Source organism: Phacochoerus africanus, chromosome 9 (genome assembly GCF_016906955.1).
Source record: "Phacochoerus africanus isolate WHEZ1 chromosome 9, ROS_Pafr_v1, whole genome shotgun sequence".
Classification (NCBI taxonomy): Eukaryota; Metazoa; Chordata; class Mammalia; order Artiodactyla; family Suidae; genus Phacochoerus; species Phacochoerus africanus.
Genome location: NC_062552.1, coordinates 21,226,271 through 21,251,431, shown reverse-complemented (window position 1 = coordinate 21,251,431; position 25,161 = coordinate 21,226,271). Strand labels below are relative to the sequence as shown.

Here is a 25,161-nt window from a genome sequence, read left to right as displayed (position 1 = left end):
TATCTAATCTGACAGCCTCTGCCTATAATAGAAGAATTGAGGTAATATTTACTGTAAATAGTGACATATTTGTATTCAAATCCACCATCTTTAGTTGTTTTTTGTGTGTTCCTTTTGTTCTTTGTCCTTTCTTTTTTCTCTTGCTTCTTGTCTTTGAAATATATGAGAATTTTATATGATTTGATTTTTTTCTCCAGCATTGCCTTATCATTTGCATCTTAAATTTTTTTTTAATTGGTTTCCTTAGGGTTTTCTATATACAGCTACAATTAAAGTCTATTTTCAAATAATATTGTGTTGCTTCCTGTGCAGAGTAAGAAGCTTGCAATAGCATACTCTCTCCTGTATTGTATATTATTGTTGTCATAGATTTTGCTTTCATATATGTTATAACTGTACATTAAGTCACTACTACTTGTGCTTTATGCAGTCGATTATTTTTTGAGTGTTTAAAAATGGGATAAAGTACTTCTTACATGTACCTTCATTGCATCCATTTCTGCAGATATTCATTCCTTTGTATTCCTTCTTTCTGAAGACCATCTTATAACATTTCTTATTGTGCAGATATGATAGTAATACAGTCTTCTGTTTTGGTTTGTCTGAAAATACCTTTATTTCTTTTTCATTTTTGGAAGCTATTTTTCATTTGGTAGAGGAGTCTACATTAACAGTTTAAAAAAACTTTTTTGGGGTCTCTCAGCATTTTAAAATGCCATTCCATTGTCTTCCGGCATCCTAATTTCTGATGAGAAGCCTGCTATTTAGATAGATAGATAGATAGATAGATAGATAGATAGATAGATAGATAGATAGATAGATAGATAGATAATGTTGGGAGCCATAAGGCTGCTCCAGTAAAGCAAACAAAGCCACAGTCGGCACCTGCATGAGGCTTGTCTGGTTAGCAGAGCTACAGACAAGCTGAAGAAAGAAGAAGGATTGCAGATCAATTCCTTGAAAAACATCAGTTTCCTGGAAAATAAAAATGATATCCCCTAAAAAATATGTTAATCTATTTTTTCTGTTTATCCTTCTTTTTCTATCTTTGATTCACAGCCTTTTTTACAGCTAAGGATTTGCCCTGGGTACGTAAAACACCTGAACCAAAACAGAGTGAAGTCATTTAAACAATGTAATGGAAAAAGTCTTTGTTTTGGAGTAACAATTTATGGCACCTATTTTGTAAGAGTATACAGGGGAAACTTATGATTTCAGTCCCTTTACATAAAAAGAAGTTTGGGGCTGGGAAAAGTGTTGTATGGCCTACAAATTGCTGTTTTCTACAACAGATATATTTTTTATTAAATAACAATGTCACCTGTAACTTTCATTCCTTGTGGGGGCACTTGATAATTTTTGGGTATAATACTCCTTTCTATTGAAATTGGTGGTTTGGAACTTGCGTAAGTCAGGGCAATAGGTTAAATGCTTAGCTTGCTGGTGCCAAATAAATCGCAGCCTCAAGAATGTCATGAGCCTAAGGCTTTCATGCGTTTTTGTTAACTATATACGCCTTTAGTTAAAGAATGTTAGGTATCATAGTTTATTACTTATTAAAGCTTTGTTCTTAATATAGAATAGAATAGCTACTGTTGTTGACCTTTTAAGAAAAATACAGTGTGAAACTTTACAGTGTGAAACTTTAAGTTTGTAATCTTGAAGAAAAATCTAAAGTTAAAGGAACATGTTTTAACCTTTTTTTGTATCTCAGGTGGAGGGAACAGAGAGGGCTTTAAATCAAATGTTAATGTCAAATCTTACACAAAACTTGATTGTGAAATGGTATAAAAGCTGATGCTTTTCATTTAATAAATTGGGTCATCTGCAGCATGCAGCTGAGGAGTTGGCTCCAGTTCTTTCCACACCGTTTGTAGCCCATCCTCTCCTTCGACACTCCCTGGCTGCTGGGGCTGGACCCTGGCATAGATAGATAGCTTGAGATTCTCTGAGTTTGGAGCTGAGGTTTGATGTGTGTGTTTTCTCTGCTATATGGAAGTATAGCATTCCTATGATAATTTTCACGGGCTGAATTGGCATGAGGTGAAGAAGCAATTGCTTTAGGACACTTCTTGCACACAGATGCACAGAATAAGTGGATATGAAACTAGATGCCCACAGACACAGCTCAAAGATATAGCAGCTTGATGCTGAGTGCAGTTCCTGGAGGAGAGCTTGGGGGTCTCACCCTCGCTTTTGCTAATGCATGCTGCCTCTCTAATGGCTCCCTGCAAAACAATTGTTGAGAGCTATTTTCACTTTTCATCTTCATAAAAGCAAAAATCCTCTTTCAATTTCTTTCCCTTTGCAAAAACAGGTACTAATATAGGTCTTTCCTAAAAATGAAGTGGCAGCAACGTGGATTTTGAAAAGTGGGTAATACTTGTATTTCATTATCTTGGGAAAATACTCAGCCATTACCTCTTCAAATATTTCTTTCTGTCCTTTTCTCCTCTCTCTCCCTCTCTCTCTCCCTTTGGGATTCTGCCTACGCATATATTAATCAATAACTCTTTGAGCTCTTTTTGTCTGTTTTTTTCTTGGTGTTTCATCTTGGGTAATTTCTATCAAGTTTATCACTTGTTTTCTCAGCTCTATAGAGTCTACTTGTTAATCTATAAAAGGCATTCTATGTCTCTTTGTGAGTGTATTTACAAATGTAGCATATTTATCTGACTTTTAGTTTCCAACAATCTACTGAACTATGTCTTCTGTTTATGTATGTGTGTAACAATGGGGACCTACTAACTTCCACTGGTATCTGAAATGGGAGCAGTCTTAAGGGACTGAGTCCTAATAACCTGTGCAATCTGATGCTATCTCCAGACAGCTAGTGTCACAATTGTGTTCAACTCTAGGACACTCAGCTAGTGCAGTTGGTGGGGGGAAACTGCCACAGATTTGGTGGCCAGAAGTGTCAGAAGTAAAGTGTTCTGTGTGAGTAGTAAAGACACACACAATGAAAAAGTTTTTTTCCCCCTAATACAGTTCTCAGCCCCCAATTCCCCCTGTTAGACTGCTTTTTGAAAAGGGACATGGGCCTTTTAAAGTTATTTTCTTGTGCCAGTTGGCATTGAAATTTTTTGAATAGAAGGTGCAGGAGACACACCTTGGAAAAGAGGAAAAGAGTTTTGCTTTCTGGTACTGGGAGCTCTGGCAGCCCTTGGGATCTCAAGCATCCAACACCATTCTGTTGATGTCTACAAAAGTAGAGAGAAGAAATCAGGTATTCAATGATCCATTTACAAATATTTATGAACATCATGTGTGGTAAGTACTCCAGGATGCAAAAATAATTAAGACCAGTTGTGGAGATCATACAAAATAATAATAATTTTAAAAAACCCAGTGGTTTCTAGTAACTGCTGGAGTTGTTATTGCAAACTCTCAAATGGTAAAGTCATAAATTAAAGACAAAATATCTAATCATTTCAAAGCAAATCAGTGATAATTTAATAGCATACGAGAGGGGCATCCTCATCAGATGAGAATTATGAACTGTTTTGTGTCCAAGTAATAATTTATGGTGCCTCAGTCATGCCATATGTGGAATGATTTTTCATGCAGCTTTTTACATAGTTCATCCAGTCTTTCTCTCTCTTCTTCTAAAACTTCCATTGCCCACTACCTTCAGAAACCACATGTAAAAAGTAGACATCGGGATCTTAGTTTTCCCCATCATTTAGCAATTGAACAACACAGGTTTGATAAATTCCCCAACTGTGTTCAAATGAAAGGTACCACTTTGCAAGATTATAAAGCCAACAGAGAAATCCTGACCAAATTTCAATCTTATGTTTACTAAGCATACTTTTTAAGCAGCCACCCACAGAACCCTCTTGAGTAGAAAAAGGAAAACAGGTAAAGAAATGTAACGTGAAAAGGTTTTCATTTTCACACACTAGGAATTGCTTTTGGAGGAGAATACAAACATTTTTTTGAAGTAAAAAACATATAAATTTTTTTTTTGAAATATGACACTACCATGGAGTTTGCTCAAAGGAGATAATGCATGTTCTTAAAAACAAACAAACAAACAAAAAAACCCAGAAAACAACCTCAAATTTCCAAACATGTGCTAATGATGATTGCTTTGGACAGAGCACCACTACAACATTCTGAGGGAAGGGAAAAAAATTCTCTCTCCACAATATAATCTCTGTAGATTTTGGGGGGAAGAGGGATGATCCCAACGTACAGATTTTGGGGGGAAAAAAAAAGACACCTAAGTTTTCTCTTTTAGGTCCAAGAGTGATTTGATTATTATTTCAAAGGTCTTTTTGTTTGTTTGACGGGGAGATTTAAACAGACTTCTTTCTAAAACAAGCCTCCACCACCACCAAAAAAAAAAAAAAAAAGTATTCAGTGAAACTGAATTTATAAAAGAGAAAGAGAAATTTTTATAAATATATAAAGTCATTTGTAAAAGAGAAAATCAAACCAAAAATCTTGAGAGTAGAAAAGGTCGGTTACTTTGATTGGTTAAAGCCCCACTGAATAATACTAAAGTTGTGAGTGTCTCCATATAGAAGCTCTGTTTTTCCCCTTCTGCTGTGGAAGTTCCCTGTTGGTGTTAGCTGCAAAAAGTGAGTAATAAATACAACGCACTATTCCAGGGATACTTAAATTATGGTTGGCGGAACAGCAGCGTAAGCATCACCTTACTAAAATTCATGTGCTTCATCTTAGAACCAATATAGAGTCTCTGGGGGAAGGGAGGATTGAGAAGCCTAGAAACGTGGGCTTGATGTTCCTTCCTAGCAATTCTTCTGAGAGCTAAGGTTTGAGAAGCATTTACAGCAGCAAGTTTCAGATCCTTTGCACTGTTCTTCTGTCCCTACCCCATCCTCCCTTTTAATTAGCTAACAGCGCAACAGACTATCAAAAGAGGTCTAGACGCGTGTTAGGTTCACTCCTTAATTGCTAGTACCCCTTTACAAAGCATATCGTCTAGAGTCAATAAGCTTTTGTAAGGTAAAGACGTGAATACCTACAAATGAAAGTCTCCTTTGCATATTTGTGTTTCCTTTTCCCAGCTTCACCTTGAGTTCCTTCCATGCTGCCCCGAGTGTCTGGAACACCTAGAAAGGAGACACAGCTCTTGAGACAGCACCCCCCAAACTGCCACTTTCCTCCTCTCCCTTGACACCCTCGCCTTCTTTTTGTCTGAGTAATTTTCTCTAGGATCCCTTACAACTCTGAACAGTTTCTTAGTCTCAGACTTGGGCGGTGAGGCTGCCGCGCTCTTCTGATTGAGATCCCGAGCAGGGCGGGGAGATTGAATAGCTTCCTTTGGAGTCAGGGCGGATCTTTGCCAAGATCGCTGATCCTAAGGGAGATGCTATGATTTAGTCTGTCCACAGATTTCGTCTGTCTTTCCTGATTCATTTTCTTCAGTTGATGTCTCTTCTTTTTCCTCTAGGACCGATGCTCAGAGACAGAAATTATGCAGGAGAAGAGAGAGAAGAGTGAGAGCCCTGCCCGATGAGGGAAAAAAGTAATGAAGAAAATACTGGTCATATTTTGTTTGTTTGTTTGTTTTTGATGCTTCTTTGATTTTTGAAAATTAAGATAGACTTCCGATTCTATAAAATTCACATAAAAGTGTACAATTCAGTCTTTTTTGGTATATTCCCAGAGTTGTGCAACCAGCGCCATTACTGAATTTCAAAATATTTTCATAACCCACAAACCAACTCTGTACCCTTTCCCCAGCTCTTGGCAAATATTACTGTCTAGGGATTTTCCTATTCTGGACATTCATATGAATAGACTCATACAATATACAGCTTTTTGTGTCTGGCTTAGCATGATGTGTTCCAGGTTGATTCATGTTGTAGCATGTATCAGAAAGTCATTCCTTCTTAAGTCAAATAATTTAATTTTTCAAGTTGTCTTTCCAGAGAACTTTCAGTCAACTCCCCTTAGTATCAGTAAAAGAAATGGGATAAAAAGGACATTTCGGAAGAGATACATCAAGCATCCATTTGGACTTAATGTACAACCAAAATCTCGCTGTATGGCAGGTAACATGCACTGCAAAGTACCAGATCATATATTTCAGCTTTCCAGGATTTGCGAATTTGTTTCTATTATCAATACAGAGAAATACGAAAATCAGTACACGGAAAGATTCCCCCCCCCCCCAAAAGAAGGGGTAGTCGAGCCAGCCAGGAGTCGAACCTAGAATCTTCTGATCCGTAGTCAGACGCGTTATCCATTGCGCCACTGGCCCCCCTGGTTGTGACACTCTTTATTATTCATTATTCACTAGAATCACTGAGAAAACAGTTGCTTTATGAAGCAACAGGAAATTAGTTGAACAAGAAAGACCTGTGGAATCTGTCAAAGCTGACTGGTTATTTTTAGGGTCAATTTGCATAAGCTACATTCACTTAAAATATTTATAATTATGAAAGAATTTTATGCCTTGGAGCATCATGTCTGTGATAGAAAAAATGTGGTTGGCATTTTCCCCCCATTTATGTGCTGGCTTGTTCCTATTTTGTGAACGATTCATTAACTTATCCAGTTGATTCATCTATCTCTTCATCAAGCCATTTCATTTTTCTTATGCACTTAGACATCGGAGCTGTGGATGGATCAATAATTAATGACCCACTTAATTTTCAATTTTGATATAGTGAAAACGGAAATGGAATTAAATATATTCTTGAGGTGTTAATCATGTTTTCAATCTCACCCTCCAAAGAGCGAAACTCTTTATGGAGGAAATAATTTCAGAATCTCTGCAGCAGGCAGGACATTCCGAAACACGCACCCTTCCAAATTAGGCGAAGCGGAGGTAGTAAATTCAGTAAAAGTAAACACTTCAAGAACCAAAGTCACATAGGAACTTAGAAGTTCAGCGTTAATATCATTATAAAATTAAAGAATACCGGCCATGATTACATAAAGTAGCTAGCTATGTTTAAGGGCTGAATGTAAGCAAAATAGGCACGTGGAAATACAAAAGTGTTTATAAGGGAAGATGGTACTTTGAGAGCGAGAAGCCCAATAGTTTGTGTCCGAGCGCTGCCACAGTGCCCATAGCCGTTATCCAGACTCTTCCCCCATTAGATTTTATTGCCTTAGTTCAAGTCGTGCATCCTCTCTTTGGCTCAGTTTCTTTATTTCCAAAGTACAGTGTTTTAAAGAGAGCTTGGGGGCGGGCACGCACGCACACACACGGATATTTATGATCCTAGACTTTTATGGTTCCCACTATTCTGGTTTTTATTTGTTTCTTTTTAAATACCAGGAAAACCTTTAAGAAAGCTACCTGCACTTCTATTATCAGAACGGGGAATTTTGTTATAGATTTTCAAAACAAAACTTCCTGTTTCTCCTTACCATTGGGATCTGCTGTTACTTTCAGATTGAACAAATTCCACGCAAAACAAGCAACTGTTTTGAGTATTCTTTCACCAGGTCTTTGGCAGGTTGGAGGAGGAGGAGGTTATAGAGAGGCAAAATACAGGGATTGCACCCTGGTCGGTAACAGGCCTCTTACTTCTCAGTTTGCTTGTGGTATAAGACAAGCAAGGATCATCCGCAGTCCAATTATCACTGTAGGATTTGAATGTATAAGGTGAAATGAAACGCTGTGAGCAGGATTTGAACCTGCGCGGGGAAACCCCATTGGATTTCGAGTCCAACGCCTTAACCACTCGGCCATCACAGCTTGAATTTCTGTTTCTATTAAGGCATTGAAAAACACATCCGTGTAGGGCTGTGATTTATAATCCTGCCTACAAATTCTGGCCGCTCTTGCTTATTTAACGTTTACTTTAAGCAGTATGCAAAGGGGAATTACTCCCCAAACTCCTTCATCAGATCTCTCCACTCAGCCGTTTCCCTGCCTTAACCAATTTGTTCCCATCCCGCCAGGCTCCAGGCTGTAGAGTCTCGCCTCTGAGAGAAGGCAATATTCCAGCATCATAAGAATCCTAGATTTTCTAAAATTTTCTACAGTCTTCCCGGATTGCCTAGTTTTGCTTCACACTCAGCAGGGAATGAAGTAAGAGTTGTATTGTGTGCCGATGAACTTATTCATTTGTGTTCTCCACAGACGAATACGCTATGCCTTACTGCTATGCAGGACAATTGGACAGGATCTACCAATATTTCAAATGCATATACTCTTTGATACAGCATTTCCACAAATGTAAAAGACTTGAAAGCATGACTGGTTTCCCTGTGCTCCCAAAGGAACACTTTGGAGACTTAAATAATCTTGTGATGAAGACTGTGAAATTCATGCAAGTTAAAAAGCTCTTTTGAAATTTTTTTTTTTCCTTAGCTAGATCTTGATTGTCTTCCTAGTCCTTCTACTCTACCAGGAATCCCCAAGGGCGGGGATGGGGGTAAAGAAGAAAGAGGCTGTTTAAAATGATGGCATCCCGGAGTAGTCACTGTTTATCTCCTCCTCCTTGTCTCCTCCTTGGCAGGTTAACTTTTGTGGGAGGTTCTTTTCATTTCTAAATGGTTTCTCAAATTTTCTGTGCCACTGTGAGCCTGCCATATTCTTCTATCCATCGATAGTCCCCAAGGAGATAGTGTTTCCCTTTTCCTGGATTGATGCCTCCTGGATTGGCAGTTGTGAGAGGTCAAATGTGTATGGGTGCTGCCCAATGAGAAAAACTTGCTGGAGAAAATACTGGTAATTATTATCATTTTTTCTTTATTTTTTTTTCTTCTTTGGCCCCACCCCCAGCATGTGAAAGAACTTGCACCACAGCAGCAACCAGAGCTGCTGCAGTGACAACGCCAGACCCTTAACCGCTTCACCACAAGGAAACTCCCTAAAACTCCTTTGATTTTAAAATTTGACCAAGTGTCTTTCTCTGTCAACTTCCTTTTTCAATTTCAGGAAGAAGTGGGAGGAAGAAAGAAATCTTAGAAGATGACTCCTTTGATGGCTATGAAGACTCAGACTCAACTGACAGTCAAGACTCTATGGTTGGGCGGCACTTCTGAATGTGAAGAATTAATTCAGGATAAGTTCCTTTCAAAATGCTTTAAGAGTTGATTTCAGCATCACTTGTTGGCCGCTGGTCTCCCTGCACCGAAGGTCAGCATCAAATTATCCTTGACTAAACATAGCTGAAGTTAGGAAAGGACATGGATGTTTTGGGGATTGCTGTAGACCCACTGTACTCCCCCCAAATTGATATGTTGAAAACAAATATCCAATGTGCTGATATATTGGGGGGGGGTTAGGTCATGAGGATGAAGTCCACATGAATGGGATTAGATCCTCATAAAAGAGATACCAGAGAGACCTTTCACTCTTTCCTTCATGTGAGAACACAGTGAAAAGACTGATGTCTATGAGACAGGGAGCCAAGAACCAAAATTTCACCAGACTGAGAGAATCAAAACCAGCCTCCAGAAATGTGAGAAAGGAATGCTTGTCCTTTAAGACACCTGGTTGATGGTATTTTTGTTACAGCAGCCCATATGGACTAAAACTGGCATGGAGATGCAAATGAGACCCACGATTGAGCCAAATTCTGGAAAGGTAGACCCAGTCACTTGAGGTCAGTTTGTACAATACACATTTGCCTAAAATTTACATATTTAAAACAACAGTAATCAGCTTTCAACTTTAGAACAGATGGTAAGATAATAAAGGTCTGGGTGGACTACTTTATAATATAGTGATTAAAAACTTGTTATCGCTTGAGGTAGGGTAGGTAAGGAGTACTGTTGGCTCAGCCAGCTAAGAGCTCACTGCTTCTGATAGTCTTTATAACGGAGTATAAAGAAAATAATAGCATTCAAAAAAAAAAAAAAAAAAGAAAGAAAGAAAATAGCACTAACCGTATCAGTAGCTTCTTACCAGTTCCCAGTTCATTAATTTTCTCCATCAATGAAATGACACCCGAAATAGCAGATGCAATTGAAATAATCACTTGACATGGTTAACAATAACTCATTTTCTATAGCCCACTTATCTTCTACAGGTGAATGAGCAAGTTGAAGAGACTCTCTGCCCTCCTACCTCTTTCAAGTTCTTGATGTTGGGACTGATTTCTGCAATCCTTCCAGGAAGATCAGTATTGTGTTATGTTTAATTATTTCATAGAAGAATTTCTGGTGACGGCTTCTGATTGGTCTTTTAGGCCATAATAGCCTTCATTCCATTAGTCATAGAAAAAATATAGAAATTTTGTCTGAAATTGGAGAGGTAATCACAGGATGGGCTCAGGGACCTTCTGTGCCCACAGTGAAAGGGACCAGAAGCAAAACTTCATTGGCTTTCTGACCTTCAAGATTACCTACTTTGCCTGGAGGAGAGCAGTGCTGTTTTGTATCTCTAGGAATTAAAGCCAGGTCAGAGTCATTTCTCTGGTAATCCCTGAAAAATCCATTTACTTGCCCCCAGTGCACAATCACTTTGGTAAATGGGCTCCGGTCCCTTTAGGAAAGGCTAGGAATAAGAATAAATTTAAAAATTTTAAACATATTTTAAAGTTTTTGGCAATGTGCCAGTGGTCTTTCCCTAGGAAACTGGATTTCTTTTCATTCAAAGTTGGCTTGAATCTGGGAGACTTTTCTGCAACAGATCAGGTTCAAAAGAAAGGTGCCCTCACGGTCGGTTCCTGGTGAAGCCTCTTTTCATAGAAATCTAAATTCCAAAGAGAGCAACCTTTTCCGCAGCGCCAGTTCATCTCCTTCCACTGGTACTTTCCCAGGGACCCTGGCAGGCCCGGCGGGACCCCAGCAGAGAGAGAAGCGATGCACCAGGGCGGGACTCTCATGATAGTTCTTAGTTTCAGGCAAAGAGCAAGCGCGACGATTTTGTTATTTGGAAGTATAAGCGAGTTGAAATCTGAAATTTCAGAGAAAAAGACTGCATTTCAGGTAAAATGAAAACGTGTGTTTCCGCCCGGTTTCGAACCGGGGACCTTTCGCGTGTGAGGCGAACGTGATAACCACTACACTACGGAAACCACCGGTTGCGGTTGCCGCCACCCTTTGCCTGCAGAAGCTACGTTGTTTCACTTCATGCCAGTTTGGGAAATGTTCATTGTTGCGGGAGGTTTCTCTCCCTTTTTTTCCACTTATGAAAAAAACCACGAAAACAAAACCAAAAACAAACAAGAAAAACCAAACCAGAAACCCATAACCCCAGTTACTGAGTCAATTCCAGGCATGCTGCTAAGGCAGAATCTTGGAGAATTTTTAATTTAAAAATTGATTTTTCCATTCACCTTCCGCCGAATTTTTACTAGAGGACAAAGAAAATGAAGCCAAATGGTGGACAGATGGTGGACAAAATTAAAGGAATGTACCGAAGATAAGAAATATGATCCTACAGCTTTAAAAAAATTTAAAAATTTATAAATTGCATAAAGTAAAATCAATAAACGAATAGTTAACCTCCCTCATTAATAAAAATATTTCTCTTCAGAAAAATCTTCCAAATCTTTCTTGATATTATGTATATATACAGTTAATTAACTTCAGATGCAACAAAGAATAGAAAAGTAGGGGGGGAAAAAGAAGTGGGTGGGTGGGTTATAGGGTCCAAGAGATAAAGGAAAACAAGCAGAGGGTGAAGCAGAAATTTGCTGCTCCACTGGTCCCTGAAAGGGTTGACACGCGCTTGCACATGGATTGGGCCAGGCTCAAAAGGGCAAAAGCTGCTTGGCCATGGCTTCAGTTCACTTGCTCCACTTAGATTCCAGTGTTTCTCCCTGGTCCCTATCATGACCCTGACCCCAGACTCGCCCTGATCTCGACTTCCCTTGTCATTCTTTGGGGATGACGAGAGATCAGAGAGATCAGATAGAGGGGCAATCCTCCCAGTCCTTTTGCGTCCTCAGACCTCAGCCCCTCAATTGGGCGCCACCAAGTGTCCTATGACGGCACTGCAGCCTTTTCTACCTCTGGACGCACAGCGCAAGAGTTAACCTGAAGCCAAGCGACTAGAGGCCTCTGGCAAGAGGTGACCTGCCCAGACGATCTCCAGGAGCAGAAAATTTGCACTCCGAGCGCTGCGCCGGGGGGTTTTGTGGTCAGTTCCGTGATTTGCCCTCCGCCATCTCAGGCTTGCAGCAGCTTCGCGTTTGCCCCGGACCTTCTAGGAAGAGCTGCAAGGAAATAGTTGCTCCGGGACAGTTATTTGAGGCTTCATCTGTCGTTTTGAGAAAGACTGAGTTTTTCCAGGGAGAAGTACGTTCATCCGTGACGGCAGCTGGGATTTATTTTTTCCTTTTTTTATTAAAAAACAAACTTTTTTCTTTTAGTTAGTAGTAGTAGCAGCAGTAGCAGAGCAAAGTCACTGACTTTCATTAAATTAACTTTAAAAGACGTAAGTAAGCAACCGTGCCTAAGAGTGGCCGGTTAGCTCAGTTGGTTAGAGCGTGGTGCTAATAACGCCAAGGTCGCGGGTTCGATCCCCGTACGGGCCACTGCTCTGATCATTTTCGCACGTCCTCTAGCTACCTCCCTGGAGGAAACTACTGCATTCTGTCCATTGTCAGTCCTTACATCAGCAATCTGGTTGTAAGCGTTTTTTTTTCCTTAGAAGAAATAATATACCAGAGTCAGAATGGAAAGCTTTTCAAGAAAACTGAATGAGGTAAGGCGGGTGTATTTAGGGAAGGGGAAATAGGGAGAATTGGAAAATTCATTGAATCATACTGGAAAAAACTTGAGCCGATAATGTTTTGATATACTTTATACTTATGACATGCAAAAACCTTAATCTACTTCAGGAGCTGTCAGCATTTGTGTTACATCTAACAGTTACCTTGGTGCTGCCACTTACCAAGCCATTTACAATTCATCTGATTTCTTAAAAAACAAAACAAAACAAAACTTTTATCGTAAAAGCGCTGGATTTAAGGTTTGAATGACAAAAATGAGTGCGAAATGGGGCACAGGAGGGCAAGAACCCCTGGACCACTGTCAGTCTGAGCACCTCACTCTCCCTGCTGTCCTTTTCAGGTCTGGGCTCTGAGTCTCCGTGTGCCCAGCACAAGCCTCCTCTTGATTTTCTCCTCCATCCTTGCACTGTCCCTCAGACTTCCAGCATATTTTCATTCTTTCTCTTCTTTAAAAGTATGGGATTACTATGAAAACGACATGTACGATATTAACTAAGGACTTAGGGGATGTCTCATGCACAGTGCCAGGGACAAAGTGGGTGCTCAATCCAAGAAGGCAGAGCTTTCCTCTGTTTGGTCACTGGTGCATTCTTTATATCAAGAACTGTGACAGGCGCAAAGATAGTGCCTGAAATTTTTTTTTTTTTTTTTTTAAATTAACAAAACAGGGAGTTCCCGTCGTGGCTCAGTGGTTAACGAATCTGACTAGGAACCCTGAGGTTGTGGGTTCGGTCCCTGGCCTTGCTCAGTTGGTTAAGGATCCAGCGTTGCCGTGAGCTGTGGTGTAGATTGCAGACGTGGCTCGGATCCCACGTGGCTGTGGCTCCGGTGTAGGTCGGCGGCTGCAGCTCTGTTTTGACCCCTAGCCTGGGAACCTCCATATGCCACAGGGAGCGGCCCTAGAAAAGGCAAAAAAAAAAAAGACAAAAAAATATTACCAAAAGATATCCACCCCACACCACTGTATACTAAATAATATACCTACAGATTTGAAGTACAAAAAGGATTCGACAGGTCATTGCTAACTTTGAAGATGAAGGGGGCCACCAGCCATGGAATGTGGGTTTTCACTACAAACCAAGAATAACTGCTAGCTGACAGCCTACAAGGAAACACAGACCCCAGTCCTACAATTGCAGGCAACTTGCAGACAGTCTGCATGACTTTGGAAACTGTTTCTCTCCTAGAGACTGCAGTAAGAAACTCAGCCCTGGGACTCCTTCGTCTTAGCCTAATGGGAATATTGTTTTTATTATTATTATTTGTTAATCTTGGATAAGGTGATACATTCACATCGTCAGTAACTGGAATGGGTATACAGTGAAAGAAAAATTAACGTTCTTTCTTCATTTTCACTGTATAAAATGAGTGTAATTTTGTCCTAACTTTGTCATCACTTTTGTGTTAGGTACACTACATTTGTTCATTGTTATTCAATAAAATGTATTCTCTCTCTCTCCTATTGATTCGGAAGTGTCTGTTGGATGGCAAGACTGTTTTCTCTCCCCCAGCAAGAGTCTCACAAATCCGTGTGCTTCTTGTTCAGAGTTCTGGAAATTCTGACTTAGTAGAATGGTCTTAAAAGTGTTTAAGCCACACCATAAGGAGCCTGTATGCGAAAGTACCTGGCAAAGGCTTTTGAGTCAGTCCTTTGTTGAAGCTGAAGCACTCTAGCATGCAGCTGACTGCAAGTGCTTTCAGGCAAGCATCAAAGCCAAACAAAATAACTACATATAAAAGACAAAAGATTTTAAAAGGCTGTGATTAATTTATTATAATTTTCTGAAGTGAATGATCTGTTGAGAGTTTATAGCAAGACTAAATGGCATTTAATTTTTAAATTGTTTACATTCTGGAACTGGCAGAACTTGTTCTCAAAGGATTATATTTCCAGACGTTCCTGCTCTATGCTTTAATTCTCCAAAGGGCCCATTAATTCACTTGGGAGTGCAGTCCTGTGTCAGAAAACTGGTGTGTAAAGGGCCCTTAGAATTGAGGTGCTGCTGTGGGAAGTCATCATAAGCAATTGACTAGATAGACTATGCCTTACAGATTTAAGTACCTGAAACTACAAACTTGGAATGCCTATTCCGTTACAAACCATTCCAACACAAATTTTTTAAATGCTTACTTATTGATTCATTGGAAAATAAAGTTGAACAGACTGCATGTTGGTAACATCTTAGTGATAGCATGAAATTAATTCTGATCTTATGGGCTCCTGAAATCAGTCCTAAGGTAAAGCGTCAGATTGTTCTAGAATGTCGAAGAGCAGAGTGAAGGACAAAATTTGGAAATAAATTTTATTTGCCTTTATTTATAATTCTTAGGCTTGAAAAGTCATGAAATATGTGAAAATCTGGGAAGGACTGCTAAATTTTGATGGGCTTGTTTCCTTGGTTTACAGCTTATCACCTTCACTGACCATATGACAGAGTTTTGCTCTAACTTTATTAGGTACTTTATTACTGAAGAAAATAAAGGTTTCTCATCTAGGAATAAGGTAAAGTTCTTTACAATCATGTTAATTTCTATGTTTATTTTTAAATATTTTGTTGTTACCTTGAAACACGTAGCCAAGTATTTTCTCAAGCATCCATGATCCAATTCCTATCCTGTGTTCAAATGTTCCGACAACTTTCAATTCTTGCCTTCCCCAAATCAAATCCTAAATGTCAAATATAGCTTTCACTATATCTTTTGACCTTTTTTTTTTTTTTTTTTGGTCTTTTTGCCATTTCTTGGGCCGCTCCTGCGGCATATGGAGGTTCCCAGGCTAGGGGTCGAATTGGAGCCTAAGCCAGAGCCACAGCAACTCAGGATCCAAGCCTCATCTGCAATCTACACCACAGCTCATGGCAACACCGGATCCTTAACCCACTGAGCAAGGGCAGGGATCGAACCCGAAACCTCATGGTTCCTAGTTGGATTCATTAACCACTTAGCCACGTCGGGAACTCCACCATATCTTTTGGACCTGAAAGTGTTTTTGAGCTTTCCCAGAAGGCCCCTGGAAAATCATTAAGATTTGTTTTCCACCTTGCCGAAAGAGATCTGGAAAGTAATCTGATACATTACTTGATGAGTTGAATAGGAAAAGCTATCAAATTGGAAGGGATGTTAGAGGAGGAAGAAGGAGAGGAGGAAGGGAGAGGAAGGAGGAGGGGAAGGAGAGGAAGAAGAAAGGCAGTACATAAGGAGGAGGAAGAGAAAGAAGACGAGAAGGAAGAAAAGAAAAGAAAATCTTAGTCTTCTCTTGGTCAAACTTGCATGGGCAATTTATTTTACTAATACAAATATTTCAGAAATTGTATACTCAATGGGAAATTCCTAGAGATTTATCAGTGCCCACTCTTCATATTATGTTTCTATTCACCAGAGTGTTGTTTTGTCTGCTACTAGACAACAGCAGTAGAGTACGACGAGTCATAATTTTAGTTATTTTTCTAAATGTTAACCTGGTTGCACTTTGAATCAAACATCTTCTAGGCAACTGGCTTTCAATTGAGGGTTTGCATTTACTTAACATATGAAGGCTTTTTAATACATAAATGTGGAGGGTCCTACTCCAGACTCACTGAATCTCTCTGCTTGATATATTGCAGATATATTCTTATTACAAGGTTTGGATTTTCATGGTGTATTATGTCACGGGATCACTACATGTTATATATCAAGATTTTTTTTTTCTGTTAGGATTAGGTTCATTCACATTTATAAATTATATGCCCAGTTTACCGTCTTCTTTGAAAATATGGTTGACTGTTATGTCAATAGCTATTTTGTCTTAAACTTACTTTAGAAAGTCTTTGTTGTTCCTTGTTATTCTTGTTCCAAAATTCCTTGTGAGTGGCATTAGTCTTGTTATAAACTCTTAACAGATCTTTCACTTCAGAAAGGTTTGTTAGTCAAGTTTGTTATTTAGATTTCAGACTGACTGAGTCTAAAGTTGTCTCTGCAGATTAATCTTTGCCCTTCCCGTCCTTTGTGAATGTATGTCTTTATAGGCAAATAGGAAATGGTAGAGCTTTTCTTGTATCTGTTTCTTCTCATTTGTCTCCAGCTCACAATAATCCTAATGCCAAAGGGGCATATTTTGGGTGGCAGAATCTGCTACCCTTCAGACCACATTTTTTGCTCACATTCCTTGGGAAGTGCTGCTGTGAACAAACAGGAAAATGAAACCATGTTTGTTGTGAAGTATCAACAGGATTTCAGGCATAATGCAGGACGACTTCTAACAAAGGGAAAAAGAGGACTGGTGGAACTCCAATCATAATCTTTGAATTCCCTTTAGATAAAAGGAAAAGTACTAGAGTTCCCTGGTGGCCCAGCAGCTAAGGATTTGGCATTGTCACTGCTGTGGCTTGGGTTCAATCACTGGCCCATGAACTTACTAGTTCTTTGCCTGACGCTGACAACCAAACTCCATCATTTAGCTGAAAATGTTGGATATCACAGGTTAGGAGAGCCGGGACTGAACTTCCAAGACAGAAATTGGAATGTTACTCTCTATCAGGTACTGTGAGATAATGTTTGCTTAATTCATGTACAATTGTTGGCAAATCCATCACTTTCTATCAGGAATCTCATTCATTTTTCTCTTAATAATTCTCTTCATCTTTGATGCTATTATCTGGCAAAAGACTCTACCACTGGAATAACAATTCAATACAGGCTTTACCTGTGATAAATTCTTCAATGCATCTCCTATATGTTTAGTGGTAACTAAGTAGTTGAAATATAAAAACCGAATAAGGAAGGCCCCGCTGGGATTCGAACCCAGGATCTCCTGTTTACTAGACAGGCGCTTTGACCAGCTAAGCCACAGGGCCCCTGTCTGCTTTTCTATTTAGTTATATCATATTTGTAACATTTTCTGTGAACTACAGCAATTTGTCAGACATGTACTTGATTTTGTGACAAAGAGAAAGAATCTGTATTTCTGAACTCATGCTAAAGCCGAAACTTCAACATTAAACACATAAAAATGCATTCTTCAGTGCGAGGTTTTAAAAATGATTTAAAACTGGAGTGAAATTCTTATTTCATGGTGACTATCGCCCTCTAGAGGAAATATTGGATATTGCGACACATTTTAAAAGTTAATTCAGTTTGTCCACAAAGTGAAGTCATTACTGAATTTCAGGGAATTTTTCTAGGTACTGGAGATAGAACAGCGAACAAAACAAACAAAAAACTCTTTACCTATAGGATTTGTATCCTAGAAGGAAGTATATAAACAAGTTTCAAAAATTTGCCCCAGCATCCAATCCCCAAACAACTGAGCTGTTAGAACCAATTCTGCTGCCGCCAGGAATAGGGGTCCACGGTGCTACTTTCTGAGCTAATTCATGCTTCTTTCTATTTAATCTAACCTGGCACAAGAAAACAAGCAACGATAAGGACACACTGATGCACGGGAGATTCTTCTCACAGCACCGATGCTGATGGGTTAAAACTGACTTGATTCCTAGCTTCATAGATTGTAAAAATGAGTGGAGAATGCAGAGAAGTAAAGAGAAAATTAGGGTATAGTGTGGTAAATAACCTTCACAGGATGCTGTGGGTGCCTCTAACTTGGGCAAAGTGCAGGAGTGTCTTAGCAGAGTCACGTAGTCACATGACATCTCTTCTCAATTTCTGTGTCAGGGTTGGTGATTGCAGGAGTTTGGTATGTTGGCATGCATACTTTTAGGTTTCCCCAGCTGTAAACAAATACTTTTTGTTTCTTACAAGAAAAAAATATGAGAACAAGAATTCCATGTTGCCATGATTGGTGAGTGGGAAAGTTCTGAACTTAAAGTTTCTAAGTTACATATCTGCTTGGGTTCAATCCTTGCTTCTGGCACATGATTTTTATTTCTAATTTGTTTTTTTTGCAATAAGAACTGGAAACCACTCATGTTGGTTCCAGGAAACCTATGAATTTCTGTCTATGCTTAGGCTATTTGATTATTTTTCTCTCTCCTATAATACTATACCTAACCTCCAGAGCACAGGGAAAAAAAAAAAAAAAATCATAGCCAGCAGTTTAATAGGTACATGGTTGAAACTTTCCACCACAGTCTTTGCCCACCATCAGTTTGGTATCACCACCATAAGCCCATCAGTTTTTAAATTTACTGTAAATTGATTCTAAAGAGAAACAAAAACTGAGAGGACCTTGAGAGGCTGTGAGAAGACCTCAAACAATTAGGATTAGGCAGCCCTCAATCATTCTCCTTTGTCTGGTGGCCATTGCCAGTGACTTGACCTCTGAAAGGTAGGCTCTGGAAATCAGGGCCCAGAGTTTGAAGGACATTTGTTCCACTAGATCAATATTATGTCAAAGGAAGGAGGGAGGAGAAAGAGAGAGATTGCACGGGGGAGGCAAAATTTCTACTCTACTCTTAGGGTCTCTAGCTGGGCCTAAGGATTAAAGTAACACAGATTAATAGGAGAAAAAAACATACAAATTTTATTAAGCAAGTTTTACTGTACATGGGAGCCCTCTCAAGAAAAACGAAGACTCAAAGAAGCAGTTAGAGCCCAATGCTTTCGTGCTAGGTTGGACAAATATTGTGAAACACGACAAGACAAAAGGTCTTGGACTAGGGCCATTGATTGTGGAAAAGTGACTAGAAAAGTAAGGGTTAGTTTAAAGAGGGTTTGTTTTACAAATTTCTCTCTGCCTGGACAACCTCCCACCCCACCCCAGCCTCTGATAGTAAGAATGCTTCCTCCTCCAGGTACTGGGTGGGTGGGTGGGGCTTATGGGTATTTTATCTCCCGCTTTCGGGAAGGAAAACAAAGGTAAGAATGCCCTTCTTGTATCTGCTGTTTTTCAAGTGCCTTTAACTAATCAATATACCAGAGAGGCATATTTTGGGGTGGTATGCTCTGAATCCTTACCATTGAAGACATTTATCTGTTATAAGGGACAGTAAATATGGGCGATTCATCGTTAAATATTGCTGACTCAATTACACATATTAGAAAAAAAGCCATACTTTAAAATATACCTATAAATTAATTGTAGGTGGATTACAGGCTGGAGTGTGAAAAGCTTTTAGACATAGACATTTCAGTCAAGCAGTGAAGAACTGCTAAAATCCTAGCTGTGGGGCAGAATCAATATGAATCACCATTCCTCTTCCTCCCTCTCTCCTCTTTTTCTTTTTGTGGTCGCCCCTGTGACATATGGAGGTTCCCAGGCGAGGGGTTAAATCCATCTTAATGCGCAACTATGCTAAACTTAATTTAGTGAGCAGTTCCCGGTTGGTCAGCTCTAACCCAGGCGCAAAAAAAGAGAGGTCATTAGAGTGCTGCTAATTTCGCTTATAATGCCCTTGCAATAAAGATATATTTATTCAACAGCTTTTTTTTGTTGTTTTGTTTTTGCTAGGAAATACAGCGTAATGTAAATACATGCAGGGGTTTTAATCACTGCTCTATTTGTAGCACCTCAACAAGTGCTTGGCTCTCTGAGTGAATGGGTGAGATGCAGCAGAAATGTAATTAAACACCAACATTCCCTATATTCAAAGAAAATGATCAATGTTCGAATTGAATTGTATAGGCCGATATATTTTTTTCAGAATATTTTTATTGGGGAAGACGGGAACTCTTTACAGGCAGCGGTTCCATAGTGTAGTGGTTAGCACGTCTGCTTTACACGCAGAAGGTCCTGGGTTCGATCCCCAGTGGAACCAGCCGCGAAGGTTCTGACTTCTGCTTCGCCGTAAGTGGGAGTATGAATTGTTTTAATTTCTGCTTTCATTTTCTTTTTTTGTAGTTTAGGCTTCTGAAAGTGCTATTTAAGAAACAGAATTGCTGATTCTCTCCTGGCTTTTCTTTGGGAGATCCATATTCATACGCTGCTTAGTTCTCTGCCACACAGGTGAGCATCAGGTTGTCACCAAAAAACAGTCTAGTTTTTTCTGTTACTTGTATTATCATAAAAGTCAAGGAGAAATAGGTTTCAATGAGGCCTGCTCACTGGGGACCCTAGACATTTTCTCATCTCTAAAGTGACAGAGCCTGATCCATAGGAATTCCTAAAATTGTAAAAATGGGCAGAAGGAGGAGGAGCATCCCACCTTAGGTCAAAAGGTTGTCTCCTGGGCCTCAGATTGGGAACAGTGCCAAAGACACCGAGGCTGGGCCCTTTAGCAGTGTCTCAATCCTTTAGAGGACTCTCTCCTAGAAAGTTAAGCTTTCTTAGTTCCTGCCAGGAAGTTTTCAGAATGACTCCAGGTTTATGGTCCTAAAAGGACAAAACAGAGCCCTTTGGTCTGAGAAGCATTTAACACATTTGATGGCTGAGATGTTATACTAAAGGCAAGAGACATTTATGAAAATCTCGACATTGCACAACCTCTTCCACCATACTTCCACTCAAAATAAGCAAGTGCTGTCCAAAGGGTCAGAGCTTCCAATCAACTTTCCCATATCCTGCTCTTAACCATGAATAGAAAAGTCAGACTTATATAATCTGAAGAATGTATTACAGAATGTAACAAAAATGGAAAGAAAAACAACTTGATAGACAAAGGACATATGTAGAATTGTGCTGAAAATAAACAAATGTTAATATACTCAGAGAGAGACAACATTGCATACTGAAAGAAAAACAAGTGTATTCACACAGGGAAAGAGGTTTTGTAAAATAAAAATATATTATCAGAAGTGAAAAATTCAATAAGTAGATTGTAAAGTGTGATAATATCCTGGAATAGCAAGCCAAAAAAAAAAAGTGATGAAGGAGAGGGAAGATAATCAGAGGAAAAGTCTAAGATGTGCAGTATCTAAATAATATTACTTTCCAAAATAAAGAATAGGGAAAATGCAAAGAAGATAAATCTTTAAAAATCAGGCATATACCATAATACTAAAAATAAAAATCTACACAGACAGGGATCATCCGTGGATAAAATATTTCTCTTTCTGACTACTGAGGAAACAGAAGAGCATATCATATTCTAGAGAGGTGAAAAAAGCGAATCACAGAAAGAATCAGTTGACAGAATAGCTGACTTTTCAACATTGACACCGGAAGTTAGATGACAGAGAAGCTATGGTTTCAAATTTGAAAGAAGATGAATCCTACCCTAGAATCCCATATGAAACCCAAGTATACATCAAGTATGAATGAAAAAGAAAGAATTTTTTGAGGAGATGAAATTGAGAGAAACTTGGATGTAGACAAACACTTCGAAAAGAGATTTAATAACTGGTAGATAAATTTGGGGTTGAAATATTAAGACCTATTGAATATCGTGCAAATAAAAATTACTCATTCCATGTGAGAGGAGTACTAAGAGTTTGTTAGGACAGTTTAAAATTAGAAACTATGTATAAGATGTGAAAAGGAACAAGTAATCATTAGTTGCAGATGATACGTCTACAGGGAAAACTTGAGAATCAATAAATGTTTAAAATCAATAAGGGAGTGATCACATTTGCTAGGTACGGTTCATAGTTTTAATTCAGAAATATACAGAAAATAAGGTTTTAAGAAAGTAGATCGTGAATTTATCTGACAAAGTACTTACACAGGGATAGTTAAAAACTTTATGGGAAGATACAGTTTTTTATATCTTTATGCAGTGATACACCATGTTAATGAGAGAAAAAATAAAAATGCAAAGTTTCTTTAAAATTATATATTTCCATAGCGAGATTTTAATCAAATTCCAAAATTGCAAGAACTAGAGGGCTTTAGCAAGCTAAATTATATTAAAAGAGAAGAAAAGAATGACAGAGGTGCTTTTCCTTCTAAATGTCAGATTTGTTATAAGGCACAGTAAATATGGGCGATTCATCGTTAAATATTGCTGACTCAATTACACATATTAGAAAAAAAGCCATACTTTAAAATATACCTATAAATTAATTGTAGGTGGATTACAGGCTGGAGTGTGAAAAGCTTTTAGACATAGACATTTCAGTCAAGCAGTGAAGAACTGCTAAAATCCTAGCTGTGGGGCAGAATCAATATGAATCACCATTCCTCTTCCTCCCTCTCTCCCTCTTTTTCTTTTTGTGGTCGCCCCTGTGACATATGGAGGTTCCCAGGCGAGGGGTTAAATCCGTGCTGCTGTTGCAACCTTCACGGTAGCTGCAGCAATGCCGGATCCTTTAACCCACTGTGCCAGGCCAGGGAGTAAACCTGCACCTGTTGGCCTCCCCAGTGACCTGAGCTGAGGCGGTCGGCTTCTTAACCCACTGTGCCACAGCGGGACCTCTCCTCTTTCTTTTCATTGAGATTGCTTTTACCTATTCCAACTCAGATTAGAGTTTACTATCATATCTTTCCTTTTCCAGTTTCTGTCTACAGGGGTCTGCCTTCCCCTATCTTCACACTCAGAAGAAAGACCAAGTAGGCTGAAGGATATAATAAGAATGCTTTTGGAGAGGTTGAGACTTTATTCCTTAATCAAGAGTGGAGGTGCCTCTGATTTATCTTGAAGTGAGCCACGAACTTCTGCTGCATACTTATTTCATCACAAGGCCAGGACATATAAATTTTTCAGCTTTACTGATTGAGGTTCATTATGAGGTCTAGCTAGTCCCTGACTTCTTTCAATGGCAGGAAAGTGCTTTCTTAAGGCTTGCTAAGGCCTAGAAGAAAAAGCCCATTGTATTCCCTTTAGGAAATCTTTCCAAAATACGAATTCCATTTAAACATAAAGGAGGGCTAGGGTTCTGTATTCCCTTTAGGAAATCTTTCCAAAATACGAATTCCATTTAAACATAAAGGAAGGCTAGGGTCCAAAATACGAATTCCATTTAAACATAAAGGAGGGCTAGGGTTGTATTCCCTTTAGGAAATCTTTCCAAAATACGAATTCCATTTAAACATAAAGGAGGGCTAGGGTTCTATGGATACAGGCACACTGGAGAGAAATTAACCATGCCTATTATGCTCCTTCTGGGTTTTTGCTGATATGAGAAGAAGATTCTGTTGGTGTAATTTTTTTTTTCTTCCCCAATTCCCTGATTTTTGTGGCCATTCTTCCTATGATCTACTTTTTTTTTCCCAAGACCCCTGTGACTTCCTCAAATATATGGCCTACTATGGCAAACATTTTTGAATCACTGGATTGATAAATAGCCTGTCTGAAATTTTGAAATGAAACTTCTTTCTGAGGATGGACAAAACTTTCTGTCACAGTTGGAATTAGTTTTATCATCATCAAAATAGCTGAGGATTGTAGTCACTTTAAACAGATGCTGAGTTCGCCATCAGTGTTTACAACATTACTACTGCACAAAGGCACAAACCACAAGGCTAGTTATTTATTTAACAATAACAACAATGGCTTATTTTAACATGTCTTTGGCACTGAGCTAGTGCTGTCATGTATATTATGTCTTTAAATCTTCATCTGTAGTAAGTGGTAACTCTCATTAACTTCCCTTGAGAGAGGAGGATGAGGAGGCAGAGAGAAATTAAAAAAAAAAAAAAAAAAAGGCCATGAGTGCCATAGAGGAGGGCAAACTTTTAATCTCATAATTCCCTTGCTCAGTTTGTACCAGATTTGCTAGTGATGTCACTCAAAGCTGCACAATGTAATTGTGAGCGAGAGGACCTGACATGTTTAATAGAAACCTATATTGGCACCAAGTATCACGTGGGTACATGCCAAGCAAGCACTCCGCTTTTTGAGCAAATCACGATGTGTAGGCCATCTTTCCCCTTATCCTTTACCTGGTACTACAAATTAATTTGGGGTAAGATTCAGGACCCTAGTGCTCTTGCTAAGAGACAGCCTCTGGGCCATAGTCCATGGATTTCTGCTAGAGATAGTGGCTACTTTTTCTGAGCCATAATCCCCCACCCCCCAAAAAAGTTTCTCCACTTTTTTCCAGATTATCAAAGTTTACAGCGTTTCAGCACTGGCCCGGTCACCATACTTAGAAATGTGTGATTCATAATCAGTCCCTTGAAAGACTGCCACAATATACCTGGATCTGCATTTGAACAGTTATTTCATGTATTTAAAAGGAAAAGTTTTCTAATTTTATTGTTTATTGCCTCAGTTTCTTCTTTGGGACTTCCAGCCAATGCCAGCAGGAATGTGGGGCTTGGCTATGGTGGAGAAGAATAACATTGGAGAAAAACAAAAACCATGGACACCTTCTGTTTGACCGGCCCCCACAGTGTTAAAACAAAAACAAAAAACCACACGCAAAGTGTGCAGAAGGGCTTAAGATCTTGCCGTGACTCGGATTCGAACCGAGGTTGCTGCGGCCACAACGCAGAGTACTAACCACTATACGATCACGGCAGACGGCGGAGCGCCTCTGCCTTTGCTCCTCCCTCTGCTCTCTTCTCTGGAACTTGCGTCATCCAGAGAAACAGGCACCTCGTGTTTCCATCCTAATTTAAAAGTGCCTTCTTAATTTACTGCCTTATTCTGCTCCTTCACTTCCCAATATTTTGGTCCTGGCAAACAAGCCAAAGGAACAAAACTTGCCTCACTGTGTGGAATTTTCCCAACAAGGCTGTTCCTCTCCTGGGATTGGTAACACTTTCAAACTCTCTACTCGCTTT

At 39.3% G+C, this 25,161-nt stretch overlaps 7 non-coding genes across 7 annotated transcripts; 2 read left to right on the top strand and 5 right to left on the bottom strand.

Moving 5' to 3' along the window:
* Positions 1-6,162: 6,162 nt before the first annotated feature.
* TRNAR-ACG (transfer RNA arginine (anticodon ACG)) lies at positions 6,163-6,235 on the bottom strand. The gene has a single exon. It is a non-coding gene; the product is annotated as a tRNA-Arg (tRNA).
* Positions 6,236-7,602: 1,367 nt separating this feature from the next.
* On the bottom strand, positions 7,603-7,684 carry TRNAS-CGA (transfer RNA serine (anticodon CGA)). Its single transcript has one exon. It is a non-coding gene; the product is annotated as a tRNA-Ser (tRNA).
* Positions 7,685-10,885: 3,201 nt separating this feature from the next.
* Positions 10,886-10,958, bottom strand: TRNAV-CAC (transfer RNA valine (anticodon CAC)). Its single transcript has one exon. It is a non-coding gene; the product is annotated as a tRNA-Val (tRNA).
* Positions 10,959-12,348: 1,390 nt separating this feature from the next.
* TRNAI-AAU (transfer RNA isoleucine (anticodon AAU)) lies at positions 12,349-12,422 on the top strand. Its single transcript has one exon. It is a non-coding gene; the product is annotated as a tRNA-Ile (tRNA).
* Positions 12,423-17,381: 4,959 nt separating this feature from the next.
* TRNAT-AGU (transfer RNA threonine (anticodon AGU)) lies at positions 17,382-17,455 on the bottom strand. The gene has a single exon. It is a non-coding gene; the product is annotated as a tRNA-Thr (tRNA).
* A 2,786-nt stretch (positions 17,456-20,241) lies between these two features.
* TRNAV-UAC (transfer RNA valine (anticodon UAC)) lies at positions 20,242-20,314 on the top strand. The gene has a single exon. It is a non-coding gene; the product is annotated as a tRNA-Val (tRNA).
* Positions 20,315-24,823: 4,509 nt separating this feature from the next.
* Positions 24,824-24,895, bottom strand: TRNAH-GUG (transfer RNA histidin (anticodon GUG)). Its single transcript has one exon. It is a non-coding gene; the product is annotated as a tRNA-His (tRNA).
* Between the last annotated feature and the right edge of the window lie 266 nt (positions 24,896-25,161).